Genomic DNA, 22,416 nt, shown 5'->3' on the forward strand with positions numbered 1-22,416 from the left:
TGGAGGTCATGTGACTAATGGAGCTTTAATTTAGATTTGACTCATAGTGGGCCCATTGGGCCCATGAACACATCCTGTGTTTATTTCCCTTGTTCTAGAATGCATAATTGGAATAGATATACTTAGCAGCTGGCAGAATCCCCACACTGGTTCCATCATTGGTGGAATGAGGGTTATTAGGATGGGAAAGGCCAAGTAGAACTGTTCTTACTTAGGAAAACAGTAAATTAAAAGCAATACCAAGTACCTGGAGGAATTGAAGAGGTTAGTGCTACCATCAAGGACTTGAAAGATGCAGGGGTGGTGATTCCTTCTATAGCCCCATTTTACTCACCTATTTGACCTATTTGGAAGACAGATGGATCTTAGGGAATGACAGTGGATTATGGATTATCATAGGCTTAACCAGGTGGTGACTCCAGTTGCAGCTGCTGTACCAGAGGTGGTTTCATTGCTTTAGTAACTCAACCCATCCCCTGGTACCTGGTGTATAGCTGTTAATCTGTCCATTGCTTTTTTCTCAATACCTGTTAGTAAAGATCACCAAGGCCAGCAATTGACAAGGCCAGCAATACACCTTCACTATCCTACCTCAAGGGTATATCAACTTTCCATCCCTGTGTCATAATTTAGTTCACAGAGATTTGTTTTCCCCTGTGACAGTTGTTTGTTATAAAGTTGAACCCTGATTCTCATGATGGGCTTATCGGTAGGATTTCTGATAGTGAGCATGACCACCAGGACTGCCAAACTTTCCGGATTCACAGTGCTGGGGATCACTTAGCAACAGGGTCTGGTGGTACTGGATGAGGATGTCTTTGATCTTCTTCTTGGAAGCCTCATCCATGTACTTCTGATGATAGGCCACTGAGGCTTTGGAGGTGGATTATGTAAATCCATCTGGGCCATGTAACCACCACCCTTTACTTGGACTCAGATGTCCACTCTGGCAAAGTGCACCTTTTCCAGAAGCAGAACAAGGTCCAGTAGCTTGTATTGCAGTGTGTGCGACTATATCATCTCCAGGGGCTGTCCATTCAACTTGATGAGGCCATTGCTCCATTAGCAGTGCACCAGTGCTGTGGCCATCTTCTTGCATCTAAAGACCTGCATGGACAGTGTGGCTGTGAATGTAGAGAAGACCTCCTCACCGCTTAGTGCCACAACCAGGAAAGGAAGTTCATAGGGATCTTGACCACCTTTCTCTTCCACAAGATATTGCACTGGTCCATTACATTGATAACATGATGCTGATTGGATCTGGTGAACAAGAAGGAGCAACTACTCTAAACTTAGTGGTAAAATATGTATGTATTAGAGGGTGGTAAATAAATCTGATTAAAATTCAGGGGCCTTCTATCTCAGTGAAATTTCTAGGGGCCCAGTAGTACAGGGTCTGTTGAGATATCTTTTCCAAGGTGAAGGGTAAAATTGTTGCATCTGGCCTCTCCTACAACCATAATTGTGGCATAATGCCTAGCGGGCCTCTTTGTTTTAAAAAAAAAATTTTTTTTTTAACGTTTATTCATTTTTGAGACAGAGAGAGACACAGCATGAATGAGGGAAGGTCAGAGAGAGAGGGAGACACAGAATCTGAAACAGGCTTCAGGCTCTGAGCTGTCAGCACAGAGCCCGATACGGGGCTCGAACTCACGGACCGCGAGATCATGACCTGAGCCGAAGTCGGATGCCCAACCGACTGAGCCACCCAGGCACCTCCCTAGTGGGCCTCTTTGTATTTTGGAGGTAACATATTCTTCATAAGAGTGTGTTACTCTATCCCATTTACCAAGTGGCCCAAGAAGCTGCTAGTTATGGGTTGGGACCAGATGAGAAACAGCTCTGCAACAGGTCCAGGCTGCTGTGTGAGCCTCTCAGCTGCTTGGACCATATGCTTCAGCAGATCCAATGGGGCTTGCACTGTCAGTGGCAGGTAGGTATGCTGTTTGGAGCCTTGGGTATGCCCCTACGGGTGAATCGTTGCATAGGCTCTTAGAAGCTCTGGCATCTTCAGCAGATAACTACATTCTTTTTGAGAAGGAGCTCTTGGCCTGCTCTGGGATTTAGTAGAGACAGAATGCTTAACCATGGGCAACAAAGTTACCATGTGACCTGAACTGTCAGTCATGAACTGGGCATCATTTGCCACACCAAGCCATAAAGTTGGACACAACAGCACTCCATCATGAAATGGAAGTAGCATATATATGTGATTGGGCCTGAGCAGGCCCTAACGTCACAAGTGAGTTATATGAGGAAGTAGCCCAAGTGTCCATGATCCCCACTCTTGGAACATTGACTTCTCCCTTTTATTTATTTATTTATTTATTTTGTTTTGTTTTGATGTCATCTGACTTCTCCCTTTTAGCCTGAACCTTTGGCCTTATGAGGAGTTTCCTGTGATCAGTTGACAGAGGAAGTGAAGACATGAGCCTGGTTTATAATTATGTAGGTAATATACAAAAATGGACAGCTGTGGCACTATTACTCCTCTCTGGGACATCCCTGATGGGCAGTGGTGGAAGGAAACTCTCCCAGTGGGCAGAACTTTGAGCAATGTGCCTGGTGGTTCACTTTGCTTGGCAGGAGAAATGGCCAGATGTGCGATTATATGCTGATTTATGGGCTGTAGCCAATGGTTTGGCTGGATGATCAGGGACTTGGAAGGAACATGATTGAAAAATTGGTGACAGGGGCATGTGGGTGGCTCAGTCGGTTAAGCACCTGACTTTGGTTCAGGTCATGATCTCACTATTTTGTGGGTTCAAGCCCCGCATTAGGCTCTCTGCTGTTAGCACGGAGCCTGCTTTGGATCCTCTCTCCCCCTCTGTCTCTGCCCCTCCCTTGCTTGTGCTCTCTCTCTCTCTTTCTCAAAAATAAATAAACTTTAAATAAAAAAAAAGAAAAATTGGTGACAAAAAATTTGGGGGAAGAGCTCTGTGGTTAGATTCCTCTGAATGGACAAAAAACATGAAGATATTTGTGTCCCATTGAATGCTCAACAAAGGGTGCCTTTGGAAGAGGAGGATTTTTTTTTTTTTTTGAAGAGAAGGATTTTAATAATCAAGTTAATAGGATGATCCATTCTGTGGGTTCTGTTCTCTTTCCCCAGTCACTTCTGTCTTCACTCATGTATGAGGTGGCCATGGTGGCAGGGATACAGGTTATGCATAGGCTCAATAACATGGGTTTCCACTCACCAAGTCCAGCCTTGCTGTGGCCACTGCTAGTGCCCAATTTTGCAGCAGAGACCAACCTTGAGTCCCCAGATGGCACTATTCCCTGGGGTGGTTAGCTTGTGACCTGGTGGCAGGTTGATTATATTGGATCATTTTCATTATGAAAGGGACAGAGCTTTTTTCTTACTGGAATAGACACTTATTCTGGATTTGGATTTGCCTTCCCTGTATACAGTGATTCTGCCAAAACCACCACCCATGGTCTTACAGAACACCTTATCTGCTGTCATAATATTCCACACAGACAGAATTACTTCTGATCAAGGAACTTCACAGCAAAAGAAATGCCGCAATGAACCCATGCTTATGTGGAATTCATTGATCTTACCATGTTTCCTACCATTTCAAAGCACATGGCTTGATGGAACTATGGAATGGTCTTTTAAAGACTCAGTTATGGTACCATCTAGATGGCAATACCTTTGCAAGGCTAGGACAGTGTTCTTCACAAGACTTTATGCTTTGAGTCAATATCCAGTATAAAGTAGTACCCTTCTTCCCATAGCCAAGGCTCACAGGTCCAAGAATCAAGAGATGGAAATGGCAGTGGCACCACTCATTATCACCTCTAGTGACCCACTTGCAAAATTTTTGGGCTTCCTGTTCTCATGACGTTATGCTCTGCTGGCCTAGAGGTCTTAGTTACAGCAGGAGGAAAGCCTCCACCAAGAGATAAAACAATGATTCTTGACCTGGAAGTTAAGCCTGCCACCTGGCTACTCTATAGTCCTCATGCCTCTGAATCAACAGGCAAAGAAAGGAGTTACTGTGATGCTGGGTGATTGATTTTGACTACCAGAGGAAATTACATTCCTACTCCACAGTGGAGGTAAGGAAATATATGGAATATAGGAGATCCCTTAGGGTGTTTCCTATTGTTACCATGTGCTATGATTGAACTCAATGGAAAACCACAACAATCCAGTCCAGTCAGGACCACTAACAGTCCAGACCTTTTAGGAATGAGGGTTTGAGTCACCTCAGCAGGTAAAGAACGAGCCAAAGGAAATGGGTAGCAGAAGAAGGTAGTTGTAAATACCAGCTATGACCACATGACCAGATACAGCAATGAGGAGTCTATCACAATTATTCCTCCTTATTGTTATGAATGTTTATAGGTGTGTGAATATATAAAAGAAATACCTTTAATCTTCCCTCTCTTATTCCTTTATCATGCAACATAAGATATACTGACCTTATATCATGTATATCAGTATTAAAATAATGTTAACCTTATATCCCATAGTATTTTAAGTTATGGGATATCAAAGAGAAGTAAACATTACTCAAGGACTTTACCTCTTCTTGGGAAAGAGTGTGGTTTTGTTTATATGCAGAATAGTTATATCATGTTGGATGGCATTATGACCTTTTATTATCTTTATTTGGAGATGAAGCATGTTTAAAATTTTTTTAATGTTTGTTTATTTTGAGAGAAAGAGACAGAGAGAGGGAGAGAGTGAGCAGAGGAGGGGCGGAGAGAACGGGAGACACAGAATCTGAAGCAGGCTCCAGGTTCTGAGCTGTCAGCACAGAGCCTCACATGGGTCTTGAACTCACAAACCGTGAGATCATGACCTGAGCTGAAGTTGGATGCCCAATGGACTGAGCCATCCAGGCACCCCTGGAGATAAAGTATGTTTTAAGGAGAGGCATGTGAAAGCCAAATTGGCAAGGGGTGGACTTGTGATGGTTAATTTTGCATCAACTTGACTGGGCCATGGGAAACCCAGACATGTGGATAAACAATTTTCTGGGTGTGTTTGTGAAGACATTTCTGGATGAGATTAACATTTGATTAACTGATGCACTGAGTAAAGCAGATTGCCCTCTTCAAAGTATGTGAGCCTCATCTAATCCACTGAAGGCCTGAATAGAATAAGAAGGCTGAGGGGCGCCTGGGTGGCTCAGTCGGTTAAGCGTCCGACTTCGGCTCAGGTCATGATCTCGCGGTTCGTGAGTTCAAGCCCCGCGTCAGGCTCTGTGCTGATGGCTCAGAGCCTGGAGCCTGTTTCGGATTCTGTGTCTCCCTCTCTCTCTGACCCTCCCCCGTTCATGCTCTGTCTCTCTCTGTCTCAAAAATAAATAAACGTTAAAAAAAAATTAAAAAAAAAAAAGAAGGCTGAGTAAGAAAGAATTCTCTCTTCACTTGTCATCAAGCTGGAATATCAGTCTTCTGCCTTCAGACTGGGACTCCGACTGAAACTTGTACCATTGTTCTCCTGAGTCTCCAGTCTGCCAGTCTCCAGTCTGCAGATCTTGGGACTTTTCATCCTACATAATCATGTAAACTGATTCCTTATAATCTCTCTCTCTCTCTTTCTCTCGTTCTGTTTTTCTGGAGAACCCGAACTAGTACACAGCTGCGTTTTCCTCCTTGGTGTCTGGTTTTCCCAGATGCTGCCATCTACTCAGCATTCGCAGGCCCTTGGCCTCCTCAAATTGAGCCAGGCACCCATCCCCTTTGTTCCCCAACAGCAAGGAGCACATATTGGGTTCTCTGCATGGAACCCTAAAGTTGGGGTTTAGAGATAAACTGCTCCCCTTTCACCCTTCCCTGGGGGCAATGAAACTCGGAGCACTTCAGAGACATCTTCCTCACAAATCCTTTGAAATGTCCAACAACTCAACCCTTTTATATCCTGTCAATGGGTGAGTTATAATATTTGAATATTACTTTTAAGTTTAGCATCATGTTATATATTGAAGAGGTAAGGAGGGAATAGCATCTCTGCAAGGAGACCAGGGGATTATGAAACATGAATATTATGAAAAATACTGCTATTGGAAGTAAAAAACTACAATAAATAGGATAAACAACAGGCTAGATTAACTGATGAGAGATGAGTAAATCAAAAGATAGAAATTTCATATAATATACCATCAGAAGATAAAAATATGAAAAATATGCATAAGATGTTTAGTCACAGAAGGTAGTTGAGAAATTCCAACACACTTCCAAGAAGAGTTCCTGAATGAGAAAACTAGTGAGAATGTAGGAGAGGGAATGGCTGAAGCATTTCTATAATTGCAATAAAATTCCAGTTTGAAAAGTACACAGATTGTGATGAAGGTAAAGTAGTAAAAAACAAACAAACAATCTCTCCCAAGCAGCCCCATGCCCCACTGGGAACAGGAAAAGGAGATCAAGTATCAGTGAAGTTGTGAGACAGTGTTGCACCAGATTATATTCCTATCAAAGGAAACATCTGGGTTATAAGAGTCTCCTGCCTTCCTTGGTTCAGGGTAGGAGAATAGGGGACATGTGACTGGAGTCTCCGTAACCTTCTACAATTTTCTTCTTTCTTTGTAAACTGATTAAACAAGTGTTTGTTTTTTTTTTTTTTTTTTTTCCCATTGGGGAGGGGGAGAAGACTTTCTGCTGCTTCTCCTCCTTCTGTAGCTTGTGATGAACTTGAGGCACTTGTTATTTAGGGCTCAGACACATGGTACAGCACACAGTAGGGGCTCACTCCAGGAGGTTTTCTAAGTGTTGCAACCTGTCTCAGTGTTTGGGGCCCCACTGATTCAGGTCTTCTAGAAGAGGCAATGAAGTTCTGTTAATATGTGGTGTGTCTCCTTCTAGATCCTTTTCTCTCTAAGATGGGATGATACGTGCAGTATCACCAGTTATGGTTCTCCCACTCCATACTGCCTTTACTCTGGATCCCTCCTCCACTCAGGATTTAAGAAGGTAGATGGGAGATACTCGTTCTAAGGAAGCTGTCACAGTGGAATCAGATGAAATATGCCAAATTCTTGGATTTTAAGCTAGAAAGTTCTCATCTTAGTTATAAAATAGAAAAGATAGAGAAGATTATATATTGACATTTCCCCCCCCCCCCCCATCCCCAGACTAGATCAAGCTGAGGAGGAGGAAGAGGAAAGATGGGGAAGAAGTAACGAAAAAGTTAGGGTGTCTAAAAGGGAAGCCTTATGTGCCCTCCCCTGGAGGTTAGATATCATATATGAGGGGGTTATAGAACTCTCCAGATCAAGTTTGGGGACTCAGGGACTGAGGGGTCAGTGATAAACCTCCATTTGGAGATTTGGGGAACAGACACCTTCCCCTTAAAATGTGATGAAATAGGCCCCTAAATTTAAGAGCCAAGGTAAGGAAAGAAAACTGCATTGACTAAGTTGAAATATAAAATGCCTGACTTCTTCCAAGACAGACCATGATTACATTTTCTGCTATCAGGAGCAATGGAGACTCCAAATAAAGGTAAAATTGAATTCGGTAATGATAACAAAAAAAATGCCATATCACATATACTGTGTATATATGTATGACTTGTCATGTATATTGTACATATTGTTACATACATATTGTTAACATATATACATGGTGCCGTTAGGTTATTTTCTCTCTTTCCCATTCATTCATTCATTCATTCCAAACACTGATGCAATGGCTATCTTTGCACATTTGTGTGAGTATGTGTAGGACTGATTTCTAAGTCATAGAGATGTGCAATGTAAAGATGGATTCCACTTATGCATTTGATTCAATTCCTCCATTTCTCAATGACCTGGCTTTATCCTGAGATGGGATGAAACAGTTATGGCTTCAATATATACCTACCCCCCTCCCCCCCGCGCGGTTTGACAAGTTAAGATATTTAAACATTAAAGGTGGGTTTATCTATCACCAAAGGGGTGTTGAAAAGTGAATATTTGTTTCTCACTCAGTCCTCTTTCTGGGTATTAGTGAATATCTAGACCAGTGGCATTGTTCAGCTTTCGGAGCGGCTTTCCAAGCAACCCGCCAGAGCGGCTGCAGTTCCCAGAGAGGCCACTAGGTGTCATTGTAGGTTTTGGTTGCCGCCAAGTGGCGGCTGCCGTTAATTTCGTTCGGTCTCGGTGGAGCCTCAGCGACCTCTCCTGCAAAATAACAAATGTCCTCCGTGGAGCAGGGCACTTTCTTCGGGAAGGACTCCAGGGAGCTCAGGAGTTTGCATACGAAGCCGAGGGAGCGAGGGGCTCTGATAATGATATTCAGCGTCTAACGGAGTCGCTCACAGGCAGAGCCGGGGTCTCCCAGATTTGATATATGAGATTATTATGGAGAGGTAATGCAGACCGACTGATGCTGTGCCCCGGATTGCGACGTGGATTCCTGTGTGAATTGTGGGGCTTGGCGCAGCAGAGATGGTCGCTTCACAGCGCTGACGAGAGGGCGGGGTGGGGGAGGGGAGGGTGCTATGGGGACAGCCAGGGACCCAGGACTGCCACGGAGTGCCAGGCATTCTCTCAGTTCGTTCTCAGCAGCCACGAATTGCTCCTCTCCCCCGGGTGCAAGAGAAGACCAGACTCGGAGGAGCATTCCCCCTCAGTCCTGGGAGAAGTTGGGGCAGAGGGGGCTGCCAAGTGGTTGCTATTCTGGATTTAAGAAGCTTGACTGAATCAGTATTAAACTTATGTGGGGTAGCTCTTCAATCTAGGACCTTATGCCGGGGCTAAGAGAAAGTGGAGGCGTGGGTTGGCACTCTGGAATGCGGTCTCAGTCGATCTCTAAGGACAATGGGTATAGGGCTGGTAGAAAGTTCTCGGGGGAACTGGTAGATCCCCCTAGAATGGTTTACCAATAAAATAGTCTTTATTCTCTCTTCCAGCCTGTGCCAGGCCTCTTTCATGATCCACTCTGTTTAGACTGGAAGGTTGATTTTTTGTTTCAAGATTTTTACGTTTGAGCCTGATCAATAAAAATTCTATCCTCTTGCTTTAATGTTTCTAACTACCCTGGTGAGTTCATCTTCCTGCAGATCTAGGGGCACTAGCAGGGGTATTGCCTTCACTGCACCATATAGCCCTGCTACACTCCTCTAGGGCATTATACAATGAGGCACTATATACCTTATATCCCCATGGGGTCTTAGCATCCTCTTTCCAACTATATATGGCCTTAATTTGCATAACAAGAAGGGTCCCCCAAGGGCCCCAAGGTGACCAGCTATCCTTATGCAGTGGACCAAGAGGTAGTTGGTATAATTTGTTCAATTTTGGACTCACTTTGGACCTAGTTACTTTTACTGTTAGCAGAAAGCTCCTTTGTATCTGTACATACTCAAAGTGAATCTGTAAATGTTGAATTTTTATTTGCTAATTTCTGTGGATAGGCACATAGGCAATTACTCCATTTTCAAATGAGTGAATGCAGGGTTCTTAACTTCAGGACACGATGGAATGAATGGTTGCCAGCCTGACAAGAAGGGTGAGTGGAGGGGTTGTGTGTGTCATGCTCACTCCCATTCTCTTATTTTCTTGTTCTTTCTCATTCCTTGGCCTCTATACCTGAACCTGAGCACTCAGCCTGTTTTGGGGGCCTGGATGTTGGGTACCTTGCCTTGCTTAGTGTTCTCTGCTGCTACAATCTACACTGGGAGGGGCATTTAATATTACATTGGATAGAAGAGTCTTCATCTTGGGTCTGGGACAAAACACAGGCATCATGGCACTTTTTGTGTGATTGACACCATTAAATATGCCTCTAGGCCCTAGCAGTTGAGGGTAAGGAAGAGGGTGTGGGTGGTAGGGTTGTGGTGGGGATACTAGGGTTCCTGATTTAACCAGTTTATGCCTAGTGTCATGTAGAAGGCAACATAAATATGGTTCACTGATTGTCAGGCAGCCAGTTGGGTCATGGTATTCCCAAAGAGGTGAGAGGGTTAGGGAGTGCTGGTACACATGAATTATAGGCAAGAGAGAATTCTGATGGTCTGGGTCAAGCTCTGGAAAATATCTAAGACTCTTTCTCAGCATTCAGTACTGCCTAGGACTTGTAAACTGACTTCCATGTGAAGGGTCTGAATTCCAGAAGTGGATTGCTGGCCATTAGGGCAAAAGCATGGTGAAGCCAGGAGAGAGGTATACAGAAATGGCGAAAGAGATCCAAGAGGATCTGGTGGAGCGTTGAGAATGTCCCCTCCACATGTCTGTGTGTCCTCCCTTGGCCCTTGTGCATGTTGTTTGAAACTGGAACCATCAGTTTACACCCTCTTGGGCAAGTGATGAAAAAAACTCTCAGCCAGACCATACCCAGGAGTCACATTCCTTTTCAAAGAATGTCAGACTCTTCAGTCTCTACCCATTGTCCTCAGACCCACCTTTTTGGGGTCTCTATGCCTCTTGAAAGATCCTTTCCTCTTAGTATCAACTCTAGTCTGGGATCTGGGCTTTTCTTGAGATGAGGGCTAAGCCAGAGCTTAAGTGGGATCCCCAGCTAGCACCTCAGCTGCTCCTTGCTGAGAAAGGAAGCCCTGAAATGGTATGGAGAGGACTAGAGTGGTGGTGAAATATGGCCCTTAGGCACTGTCCACATACAGTCAGCACGGGGATGTCATTGGTCATTTATTCCACTCTGGGCCTCTCATAGATAGGGACACAGAGGCGCAGAGACATGGTTACTCTGAACTCACTGAGGGGCCTCCTGGCCCTGGCTTCCTTGGGTGGTTTCATCACAGGTTATTGTTCAAGTGTCTGTCTTCCTGGGTCCAGGAAAATGGGAAAATGCATTATTATCTTATCACTGCCGGAAAACACCTTTTAACAGTTTCCCACAACTCTGAAGCCCCCAGGCAGGTCAGGGTCTTTAGAAGAGGTTCCCTAACAGTATAGCTGGGGCTCACTCTGCTGCACAGTCAGCTTTTATTGGAACAAATGTCAGGTTGAGCTGCCTCTGTTTCCCTAGACTGATGAGTTCTTGGATATTAAAGAAGAAATGGCCCAGATTCACACCAGGCCCCCATGTCTCCTCCTCCATTCTCTCAGCTAAAAGAGTTCATCATCAAATCCTCTTTATTTTTGGCAGGGGGGAGGAAATTACTCTACCTTTTAAAACAATAATGATGGGACAGAATCATAACAGGGAGCATTTAACAAGTTCATTCAGCTCAGGCATAATGCCCTGCAAGTACCTGCTGAATCACACTAAACTATGGAAAAGTCCATTCTGAAAAACCCACAAATTTGATTAATGCATGTTTGATGTTCCAGTTTTATTCATCGGGGATAATATGTGGTATGGGTTGAATCTGCAGCAAAAATTTTTTTTCTTTTTTTAAAAATAACAAATGACATCCTGTGGTCTCTTTTCCATTTTTATTTTTTTATTTTTTTACCACAAGTACAATGCGCACCGATAAAAAAGATGTACGTCGCATGTATCCGTGATAATAGCCATGGCAAAGGCAGTCTGAGGCATATTAACAACAGACTTATCTATGGAGCAGCACCTTATGTAAGATGCATTTTCCTCTAGAGCCAAGCAGCAAAGAATCCACCTATACAAGCAGATAAGTGGCCCCTGGGCCCACGTGCAGCCCAGCGCCAGGCCCGTGGCAGGGGGAGTTTTCTCACCTACATAATTGACACAACAAGGGTATGATTTCTTCCATTTAGCACAACAGAAGCTAACATGTAAATTGGCACTTGATGCTCTGCAGTCTGGCTATACTAATGTCACCTATGGAGTCCAAGATAATTTTAGTGACATCTTTCTTTTCTCTGGGGGAAGAAGTGTGCTTTCTGCCAATGTCCATCTGACAAGCTTGGATAAACATTTGCATGGCAAGTGGGAGACTGTATTTCAGGTTTACTTGAATTGAGTCATTCAAGATGTCTTTTATAACCACCGTGTACTCCAGCAGAGAAAGATATAGGGCTAAATAATGATAGAAAACTTGGTCAAAGCTGATGGAATAACCTTGAGTCCCTTCTTTCCTGGTGGCCACGGGCTTATTAAACTGTGGTAAGCATATGGGTCATCCAAGAAGGCCAGTAACCTTCATCTACGCATCTTGTTAGTGATGTGACACGTTCATCTCCAGCCTCCCGCATCTAATCACAACCACCTCCTCTTCAGCCCCATGTCCTACATCACACTCAGCAGACCAGCAGCATTGTAACTATAGATTGGCTCTTCATTCTTCCATGCATGCCATCACTCAACAAGTGTTGATGGAACCCTTACCTAGGCTGTCCCTCCCACTTCAGTTCTCTACTGCCTAGCCTTCTCTGGCTTCTCTGCCCTTTGTACCCAGCACCCCCCCCCCCCTTTTTTTTTTCTGCTGTTGGTTTTCTACCTATGCTCTCTCTAGCAGCCCTGCCTAGCTCACTTTCCAGATTCTGCATGAAGTCATCCTTCTGACCCTCCAACCCAGCCATCTCCAATGTTTGATTTCTTGTTCCTTTTCCAGACCTCTAGGCCTGCTCAGGAGAGTCAAGGAGGTTGAGTCAACATCTCAACTCAGCTGGATATGCTAAGAATCACGTTGAACTTCTTTTCCTCTTGTGGCCCCTCCAGGGCATTTCCATGGAAGCGCCTTTGAGCCTGAGCACCCCAAGACTTGGTCTGTTTCTGCTTCCTCATGACTCAGAGGGGTCTTTGCCTACAACTTTCATATTTCAATGACTGTGTCATTCTTTATCCTCCTTTGGCCTGATTCTCCCTCAGACTGTAGTCTTCTCTTCATCTTCCATTGCTGGACTTTTTTAAGGAGTGGTCAGCATTTCTGCCTCCTTTTCTTTACCACTTGTATACCTCTAATCTCTTCACATTTAATTTCCACTCCTTCCATTTTGTGAAAACCAGGTTTTTTTTTTTTTTTTTTTTTTAGGATACAGATGAGGACTGTGCCTGGACTCAGTGTCTTTTCCTCAGACCAGTGGCAGTGTTGGTCTTGTGTGATCACTATATCCTTCATATGGTGGATAGAATAATGACCTTCCAAAGATATCCATGTCCTAATCCCTGGAACCTGTGAATATGTTACCTTACATGGCACAAAGGTCTTTGTAGATGCGATTAAGTTAAGGATTTTGCAATGAGGAGATTATCCTGGATTCTCTCGGTGGTCCCAATGTAATCACAAGGATCCTTATAAGGAGAAGAGAGAGAGACAGGAGAATCCAGTTCAGGGAAGGAGAGCCATAATAATGGAAAAAGAAGCCAGAGTAATGCTAGGTCATGAGCCAAGGAATGCTGGCAGCCTCTAGAAGCTGGAAAAGGCAAGGGATGGAGTGTTTTTATAGAGTCTTCAAAAGGAAAACAGCTCTGCCGATAACCTTAATTTTAGCCCCATAAGACCCATTTCAGACTTCTGACCTCTAGGACTGTAAAAGAATAAATCTACATTGTTTTAATCCACTAAGTTTGTGGCAATTTGTTATAGCAGCAATAAAAAACCAATGCACTTGTCAAAATTCTCTTCTCCCTAGATTGCCACATCTAAAGTGATGGAAACTACTTCTGCTGGTCCTTTTGAGTCTATTTCCTATAAAATGGCATACCTTTAAGCCTCAACCCTCTTCTCTTGCTGTGCATTTAGCATTTTCACAATGAATATTTGTAGAATTAGTCTCTGTATTTAATAATACCACTGTATTTGGCACATTTGGGGATAACTGCTTCACCAACACTCTCTTCTTAGAGAATCTTCCTCCACCCACAGCCCCTGCTACACAGACAGCAGGCCATCTGACCCTGCCCCAGTCATAACTGATTGGCACAAGGATGTGCACCTCATCTAAGGGCAGCTCATTGATAAGCTTGCCAAAAAGTGAGCACAAAAAGTGAGTTGGGCTGGTCAGATGCCATTCTGGGGAATCTAAGTGATACCAAGTAAGTGTTCAGTTTATGGTAGGCACTGGAGCAGAAAGACTGTGGTAGAGTTTTGTCTGGGGTGGCAGTAAAGGGGTACATGAAGTTTGGGAAAAGGGGCAACTCAGAGGTAACGGATTGGAGGACAGGAAGGGAGTGGAGGTAGTTAGAGAAGCTGAGGAGCCACTAACGAAGGAGAGTCTTGGAGTGGCCTTAGTTTCGCCTTCCCTAGGCCTAGAAGTTTTCTGCATTCCTCTGAGATGCTTTGTGTCTTCATAGAAATCCTTCTTTCTTGAGCTAGTTTGAATGGATTTCTGTTCCTAGCAACCAAAGATGCCCAACTAGAATGATCTGTATTTGTCCAGTTGTTCAAGCCAAAGACCTGGGGGTCTGCTTTGACTCTCCTTGCCTTTTCTGTTGTCCTAGAGCCTGAATACAAGAGAGGGGGAGAACCTGGGACAGACCCAGAGGGATACTAATATTTAAGGAGTGGAAGAAGAATCTTCAAAGGAGGATGAGAAGGAGTAGAGAAGTGGGAGGAAAACTAGAAATGCATCCTTGAAGCATCCCTGAAGTGAAGGGAGTGGTTAGAACATTAAATGTCATCAGATCCTAAACCAAATTGCTTTTGTTTTGATGTCAGGAGCCCTCTGGGTGATGAGAAAGTAAATAGCTTTTTGTAAATCCAGTAACTCAAAACGAGGAGCTTGAAGAAGAGCATTTGAGTGAGAGAACACATAAGCAATCCTCTGGGGGAAGCCAAGGAGACTCATTTGTTAACACCAACTACAAAATATGTACAGGGACAGGAAATGAGTGATGGGGAATTTCAACTAGGTCTGACCTTGAGCTCCTCAAGGTCAGGGTATGTGTCTTTTTCACCAACCTATTTGCAATGCCTGCCTGAGCTCCTGGCATTCATTCATTCATTGTTTCCACAAATGTTTACTGTACATTTGGGTGTGAGGAACATAGTAGGAATTCAGTTGGGCAAATTAAGCTGTTTTTACATCATGTTCTGAAAGCTGTGCATTAAAAAACTGCAGATTTTCCTGGCTGACAATTTTAACTCCCAGAATGCATGGGAGGAAGAGACAATTTGTTTAGAAGTAAAGATATCTTCTAATTGTCAGTGAAGGAATCCAGATTTTGAACACTTGTGTGATAATGAAAATATTTAATGAAAAATATTGTTGTTGGATGGATCCATACAACTAAAATTTTAATACAGAGATACTCTTCACTAAAAATTTTAAGGATAGGGTCCTCTCTGGTATTAAGTTGGATATGTCCCTGAATGAAGGGGAGTGCTCTGAATTTTCCAGGGCACCACTCTGAGGTCACAGTGATCCAGATGAATTACGTTATCCCACCAAATGAGATTCAACATGGATCCTGGACAGCGTGGACAGTGGAAAACAAGCTCCCTTGCTCTGTGACTCACTTTGGAAAAAAGAGAAGAGGAATTATCATAAAATGTGGTCTTTTGGAGATTCTGGGAGCATAAGGACAGAAACCTTGTGGGCAGCATGCTTAGGTTGGGTTGAAAATACACTGGAGTGATTCTGTGTCCATAGGAAGCCCTCCAGGTTGGCCGCAGCCTGGCTTTGTGAGAACTTATTAGGATGCAAAGCAGTAATGCAGGCTTGTTCATGGAGCTCATCTCACCTCTGTCCTCTCAACTCTGCCTAGGCCCATTCCTAAGTGTGAAAGTTCTGATTGTTATCTTGGTTACAGAATCCCATTCCTTGTCTGTTTTCTTTTGCCCTTATCCTCACATTTCTTTGAATGTCCTTTCATGGGACGCCTTGATCTGCTCCCAAAGAAATGCAATTATCAGAAATCAACCTCTCTCACCCATTTCTGCCCTAAGCAGCTTTTGCCCACTGGTGAATTTCACATTGTACTGAGAAAGTCAGCAACTAATACTAATAACAATAAAATATGTTTGTATTTTTTAGATGACTTTTTCCGCTGGGGACTCCCTGGTGAGAGCCAGGCGCTGAGCAGAGTGAGTGTGTATATGAGCTGGAAATAGAGAGCAAGAAAGAGACCTGGCCGGCTGAAGCCTTTCCTTGACAGCTAATTTCCATTTTTTGGTATCAAGGGGTCTGTGCCAGTAATTGGCATGCAGATTGTGTCTGATGGGCCTGTTATACAGAATAAAGGAATCTGCTAGTTAGAATAAGCCAACCCCAGGCTGATGGATGGGGCATAAGGAGGTCATTGCAAAAGAGAAATTGTGTGTGTGTGTGTGTGTGTGTGTGTGTCCCTGTGCGTGCGTGTGTTTCACAAGAATTCCTACCCCCTCCTTTCTCCCTCTTTATCCAGCAAACTCTAATCTTTCATATTGCATTGAGACAAATGTTGCTCCATTTCTCTGCCTCTCTCTGTTTTTCCCTTGAAGGGATATTTGATGGAACCCACTCCAGGTTTTAATAAAGTGTGGGGGCAAAGGAGAAATTAAAGCAGTGTCATGGTTTGTTAGCAGCCCAGGATCTTCCAGGATGGGCCCAGGCTACAAATTATACTCTGGAATTAATTGGCAGAAGGTAGTTCTCCTGTCCATCATTCTTAATCCAAAGGCGTGGTGGAAGCAGCTATGGGCTATCAACAGGAAAATGTGTGCTGCTATCCATTTCCCCTTTGCTTTGTCTAAGTCATTGGTCTGATTAGGCAGCTATTTTTTTGACCCCCACCCCATGCCTTGATTAGGTAGGAGTTGTGCTATTTACTGTTAACTTATAGATTAGCCAAATAATTCTAGGCATCCTCTGGAGCTGGGTGTTTCCAGTTCAGGTACCCACTGGGAATCACAGGGGTCCACAACTAGGCTTCCCATAGCCATGGGAAGCGGAAAGAGAATTCAGCTTCCTTTTCCAAAGCTGCATTTAAGCCAGAAACACTACAGAGTTTATTCTTATTAATATGATATATGTGTGTTAGATAGACTATCGTGTTTAGGGTAAGATTTAAAGAAACATAAAAACATAGGAAGAACCAACTTGCTTCTGTTTACCCATCCCTGGTTCCTCCCCTCACACTGGGATAGATGATACTGACTCTTGCTTGCTTTGTCTGGGATGTGCCAGAACACTGGTCTCAATAGTATTTAGACAGCTTGGGAAGGTTCATGCCTTCAGCCAGCACTTAGCTTTCCCTAAGAGCCCAGATCCCTGCCTCTTTGTATAAGGGAGAAAATAACTTTGTACTTTATAGGCCTCTGTCTTTCTTGGTACAAAAGAGGAGCACTCCTCTATGTTGACCTTAGAAATCCTTAGGATGACCTTTCCCAATTAGAAAGGAGTAGTTTTCTCATGTCCAGCTCCCTTCTGTCTGAATACAAACTTAAGTTTGTTGAGTGAATTTTTAAACTCCTATTTACAATATTTGTGGTCTTCCTTACAGTTTTTGGGCCTTATATGTAATAGTGTTTTTGACAATAAGGTGCTTGATGCTTCCAATTTTTTTATTTTTATTTTTTAATATGAAATTTATTGTCACATTGTTTCCATACAACACCCAGTGCTCATCCCAGAAGGTGTCCTCCTCAATGCCCATCACCCACTTTCCCCTCCCTCCCACCCCCCATCAACCCTTAGTTTATTCTCAGTTTTTAAGAGTCTCTTATGGTTTGGCTCCCTCCCTCTCTTATTTTTTATGGTGCTTGAGGCTTCTAAAGACTTTTCTTTAAAAACATATTCAAACAGGACATTATCATATTTTAAAAAAGAAATAGATGAGTTCCTTACAGAAAATTGTGTGCTTTCTTATTTTTTATTAGATAAATTCAGTTGTGTCACTGAGCAGACATCAACAAGTGTTCCAAAATTCTTCCTTTGTCTTCTGAACTGATCCAGAAGGATCCCATGGGGTTATCTCTTTGGGACATGTCTTTCCCCAAGGCTGCTTTAACAGGTGAACAAAGAAGAAACATTTCAGAGGGTCAAAGCCATTTCTGATCCAGTCCTACCCTTCTGCTTAGCTCTGCATGCAGATTTTTTTTTTTTTTTGGGTAATCTCATTAATCCCTAAGGGTGGGACCAGTGTCTTTTATTTCTTTTTCACTTCTAACAGCATGTAGAAAAGTGCTCTGTCCACAAGTAGTACTGGAGAGAAAGTGGAATGAGGAGGGAGGTAGAAGAGCAGGAAGGAGAAGCAGGTAAAAATGAAGACAAAGGAAAGGAAAAGGGAGAGAGGAGAGACAAGAGCAGAGAGGGAAGGGAGCTGAACAGCCACCTTCCAAACCCCATTCTCCCTGTAGAGGCTGTCTGCCTCTTGGCCACCTGCCGGGGCATATCCCCTGCTCTGGGACATTGCTGTGTGCCATCTGCAGGCATGGAGGTCAAACAGGAGGCAGTAAGTGCCACTACAATATTTCTTTTAACTGTCCAGAGCCCCTGCTTAATGCCCTCCCCTGCCGAGGAGAGACCTCCTTGGCATACTTCTGCCAAGTATACCAGAAAGTCTTCTGTTGGCTGCTGATGTCTCTCTCTTAGACATATCAGTATCTGGGAATTTTTGCTTTGTAACTGGAAGAGCATAGAGGATTTTTTGGTGGCAAGAGATGTAAAAAGGAAGAGGGGGAGATTGAGTGGGGGTCTGGTATCTGCTTAAAGTTCAGGTCAGTATATTGGGCATGAGGCCCTGTAGGCTGAGAGTGGGGAAACCCTGGAAGACACAGAGGTCCCTGCTGGTGCCCAGGTTCCTCCAGGTTGCCCAGGCCCAGAGGTGGGGATGGAGGTACTCCAGGAGTTGATGGGGCCACTTGGTGAGACTCTGGGCGCTGACAAAGCTGCTTGGGGACCCAGGTGATGAGGAGAGGCACAGAGCTGTGAGGAGATCATTCTCCCACTTCTGGGGCCGAGCGCTGTGAGGGCATCTCTGGAGGGTGGCTTTGGGATCACCTGTCATAGCATCTGTGGCATGGATAGAGGGAGACATTCCCCCATGGGCTGGCAGAGGTGAGGCTCATGCAAGCAGCTTTGTGGGCAGGGTGATATGGACAAATGAGATGTGGGGTCCAGAGGAAGGAAGGGCTGATGCTTGGTGGCAACTGCATAGCCCAACTTACGAGTACCTGCAGGCTCCCCTCGAGGATGCCCAGAAATAACTGTGTGTGCTTAGGTCTTTCTGGGTTTCTGGAGTCCTGCTGTTTCATGGGGTGGGGGCTGTTGTTAAAGCCATCAGAGGTCAAACTTGATTTTCTAAGTTCTGAGGCTGCCCTCCCGAATGACAGAGAAAAGAAATGAAAAGAAGGCTGCAGCTATGGGGAACAGGCCACTTGTCAAAGGTGTGGGTCCCCTTGTAACAGGGGTTCTTCCAGCAGGGCTGCAGTAGTCACTGCTGCTCTCTGCTCCTCCAGAGGCAAGGCTCTCCATATTTTAATACCCCAGCCTTGCCTCTGGACAGGGAACCTCCTTCTTAAGAGCCCCTTCTCCTTGTGTTCCTGAAGCATTAAAAACCTTAAACAAAGTTCTTTAGTGGTCAGGTAGGCCTTATTTTTTTTAAATGTTTATTTTTGAGAGCGAGAGAGACAGAGCATGAGTGGGCGATGGGCAGAGAGAGAGAGGGACACAGAATCCAAAGCAGGCTCTAGTCTCTAGGCTCTGAGCTGTCAGCATAGAGTGTGATGTGGGGCTCAAACCCATGAACTGTAAGATCATGACCTAAGCTGAAGTTGGATGCTTAACCGACTGAGTCACCCAGGCGTTCCTGCCACCTTTTTTTTTCATAATTTTTGGCAACTCTAGAGAGGGCCAAGGCTAGCCAATGAAAATTAGGGACACCTCTGAGTAAGTTATAAAAAAGTGCCCCTTCCCTGAGAAGAGCCCCTTGTAGGGTACATAGTGCAATGAGTGAAGCAAGGCTAAATTTGAGCCACACTCCTTCCTTGTCCCAGTGCCCTGTACTGAATAAGCTAGAAGGGGTGCTGGCCTCTTCCAACTTCTCAACTTGTCAAGGGTACTACCATTGTCATATGATCACATGCTTCATTTTCAATATTATTTTCTTACTGTCTACTTTGAGTTTTGTTAACTTTTATTAAAAATTATCTTTGTTTTCCCCTCAGGTATGTACTTTTAAAACTCCTTTAACCACGTGGGCAGTCAGGTTTTAACTGAGAAAACAAAATCACTTTGGTTATTGCAACAGAAAGAATTTAATGCAGGAAGTTGTTTAAGCAGAGGGTAGAGTTGCTGAGAAGACCAGCAGTGGATGGAAGAAACAACCCAGAAATTAGCAATGGCAGGAAGCTGCTCCCACTCCTTGCTTGGAGAGATGGAGGGAAGAAGTGGTGTTACCAGGAACAGCCATCCTGCAACTGTGAGGCTGCAAGCATGGGGGCTAAAAGCCAGCAAGTCAAAGATGGAAACATGGAAACACAGGCACTCTTGGTTCCTCAATGGCATCATTAGGTTGTCAGACCAACTCTATGATCACCTTTTTCCCATTTTCTTGTTAGCAAAAAATAAATGCCTGCATTGTTTGAATCAGTTAGTTAGATTTTCTCTTACTTAGAACTGAATACATCTGCTGTAATATTTACCCATTTACATTAATAACTGCATTAGATTAAATAACTGTATTTACATTCACCCAGCCCTTTGAAGCAATAGCTGGCTGGCTGAGGCAACAATGATGGCCCAGCCCGGCCTGTGGGTGCAGATGCCACCCCAGGCCCACAAGGGCAAATTGGAGGCGCTGGTCAGTGGTCAGAAGTGGAGCTGGGAATGACCCATGCTGGAATTCAGCTCAGAGGTCTTCCATTGGACACCACCACTGTGTGGTTCATTTAGCAAGCCTAGCTGCTGTGTTCCCGCTAGGGGGTCCTGGAGGAAGTAATTTCCATTTCTATTTGGCCAGTAGTAGATGCAGTGTTTCCTGATTGGCCCACACAATATAAACATGCCATTATAGTATTTATCCTGGAAGCTCCCTGAGCCTGCAACTCAACAATGCACTCAAAGATCTCCTCTCTTTTCTCTTGGGTTCTGTGATCTCAGGGCTGTGAGTTAACAAAGAAAAGAGATGTCTTGAGGCAAGGTCCCATTTTCTGTCTCTTTACTGATGATTTTCAGTCTGGGTTGGTTTCACTTGTTTATCTGGAATGGCAGTGGGTAAGTGAACCTTGGAGAGTGATAGTACAAATATTTGTTTAAAGAGTTGTTGAACAGTGGGTCCATTTTGCCCACCTGGTATGTTCAGTTTTGGGGCACACAAACTAGGTTCAAATACTCCACAGACTGGTGGAAATTGGTTTCACAATAACCAGAGAGTAAACAATTTTTGACGGGTTTTGTCTTTTCTTTCACCTTTTGTGTGTTACAAAGCTTTTTAATTTTCTTACAAGCATTACGCACCCCCTTTTCTGTCTTATTATTACAGGGCACAAAAGTTCTGAAGTTGATATAATTCAGCATCATTATCATAGGAAAATGTATCATAGGGCTTACTATATGCCAGGCACTGAGCTAAGCACTTTCCAAAAACTAACTCATTTTAACCTCATAACAGCCTTAAAAGGTAAATGTTAGGGATCGGATTGTGTCTTCAGTCCTAATCCTAGTACCTTAGAATGTGATCTTACTTGGACATAGGGTCTTTCCGGAGACAATCAAGTTAATGTAGGGGCGCCTGGGTGGCGCAGTCGGTTAAGCGTCGGACTTCAGCCAGGTCACGATCTCGCGGTCCGTGAGTTCGAGCCCCGCGTCGGGCTCTGGGCTGATGGCTCAGAGCCTGGAGCCTGTTTCCGATTCTGTGTCTCCCTCTTTCTCTGCCCCTCCCCCGTTCATGCTCGGTCTCTCTCTGTCCCAAAAATAAATAAACGTTGAAAAAAAAATTTTAAGTTAATGTAAGGTCATTAGGGTGGGCCCTAATCCAAAATGACTGGTGTCCTGATAAAAAGAGAAAATTTAGACACACAGATATACATTCAGGGAAGATGAGGTGATGACAGAAGGAGAAAGTGGCCATCTACTAGCCAAACAGAGAGGTCTCAGAAGGAACCAACCCTTGATTTCAGACTTCCAGCTCCCAGAACTATGAGACAGTAAGTTTCTGTTGTTTAAGCCACCCAGTTTGTGATATGTTGTTCTGGTAGCCCTAACAAATGAATATAGTAAATATACTACTATTGCCTAATGATGCTACCATTATCTTTGTTTTCAGATGAGGGAGCTGAGGCACAGAGAGGATGAGAAACTTGTCTTGGTTTATAATACTAAGTAGGAAATTGTATGCCAAACCCTGTTATGATGTAGGGGTGGGCCTAGCTTCCTGATGGTCCAGGTTTCATTTACCACAGATACCCCTCTTCTCCAAGTCTTTCACTGATGTGTCAGTGGACTTTGTGTGGAAGTAGATCTGATGTTTGCTTAACTGAGAATGGAAGCTATGTTACTCAAGGGCCCAAGACCCAACTGTTTGCTGGCCTGTTAGAAAGATGTAGGTTCTGCTGGCCGTGGAGATGTTCAGACACTTTAAATTACTTCTGCTTGTAACCCCCACAAAGGAGAGCTAGATACAAGCACACATGCATGTGTACATGCACCTACCATCTCTTGTATGCACACA

The 22,416-nt window shown here is 44.0% G+C and overlaps 1 pseudogene; it reads right to left on the reverse strand.

Moving 5' to 3' along the window:
• Positions 1 to 703: 703 nt before the first annotated feature.
• Positions 704 to 22,416, reverse strand: part of LOC121034180 (40S ribosomal protein S16-like) — a 37,314-nt pseudogene continuing 15,601 nt past the window's right edge.

Source organism: Herpailurus yagouaroundi, unplaced genomic scaffold (genome assembly GCF_014898765.1).
Source record: "Herpailurus yagouaroundi ecotype Mexico unplaced genomic scaffold, PumYag 159, whole genome shotgun sequence".
Classification (NCBI taxonomy): domain Eukaryota; kingdom Metazoa; phylum Chordata; class Mammalia; order Carnivora; family Felidae; genus Herpailurus; species Herpailurus yagouaroundi.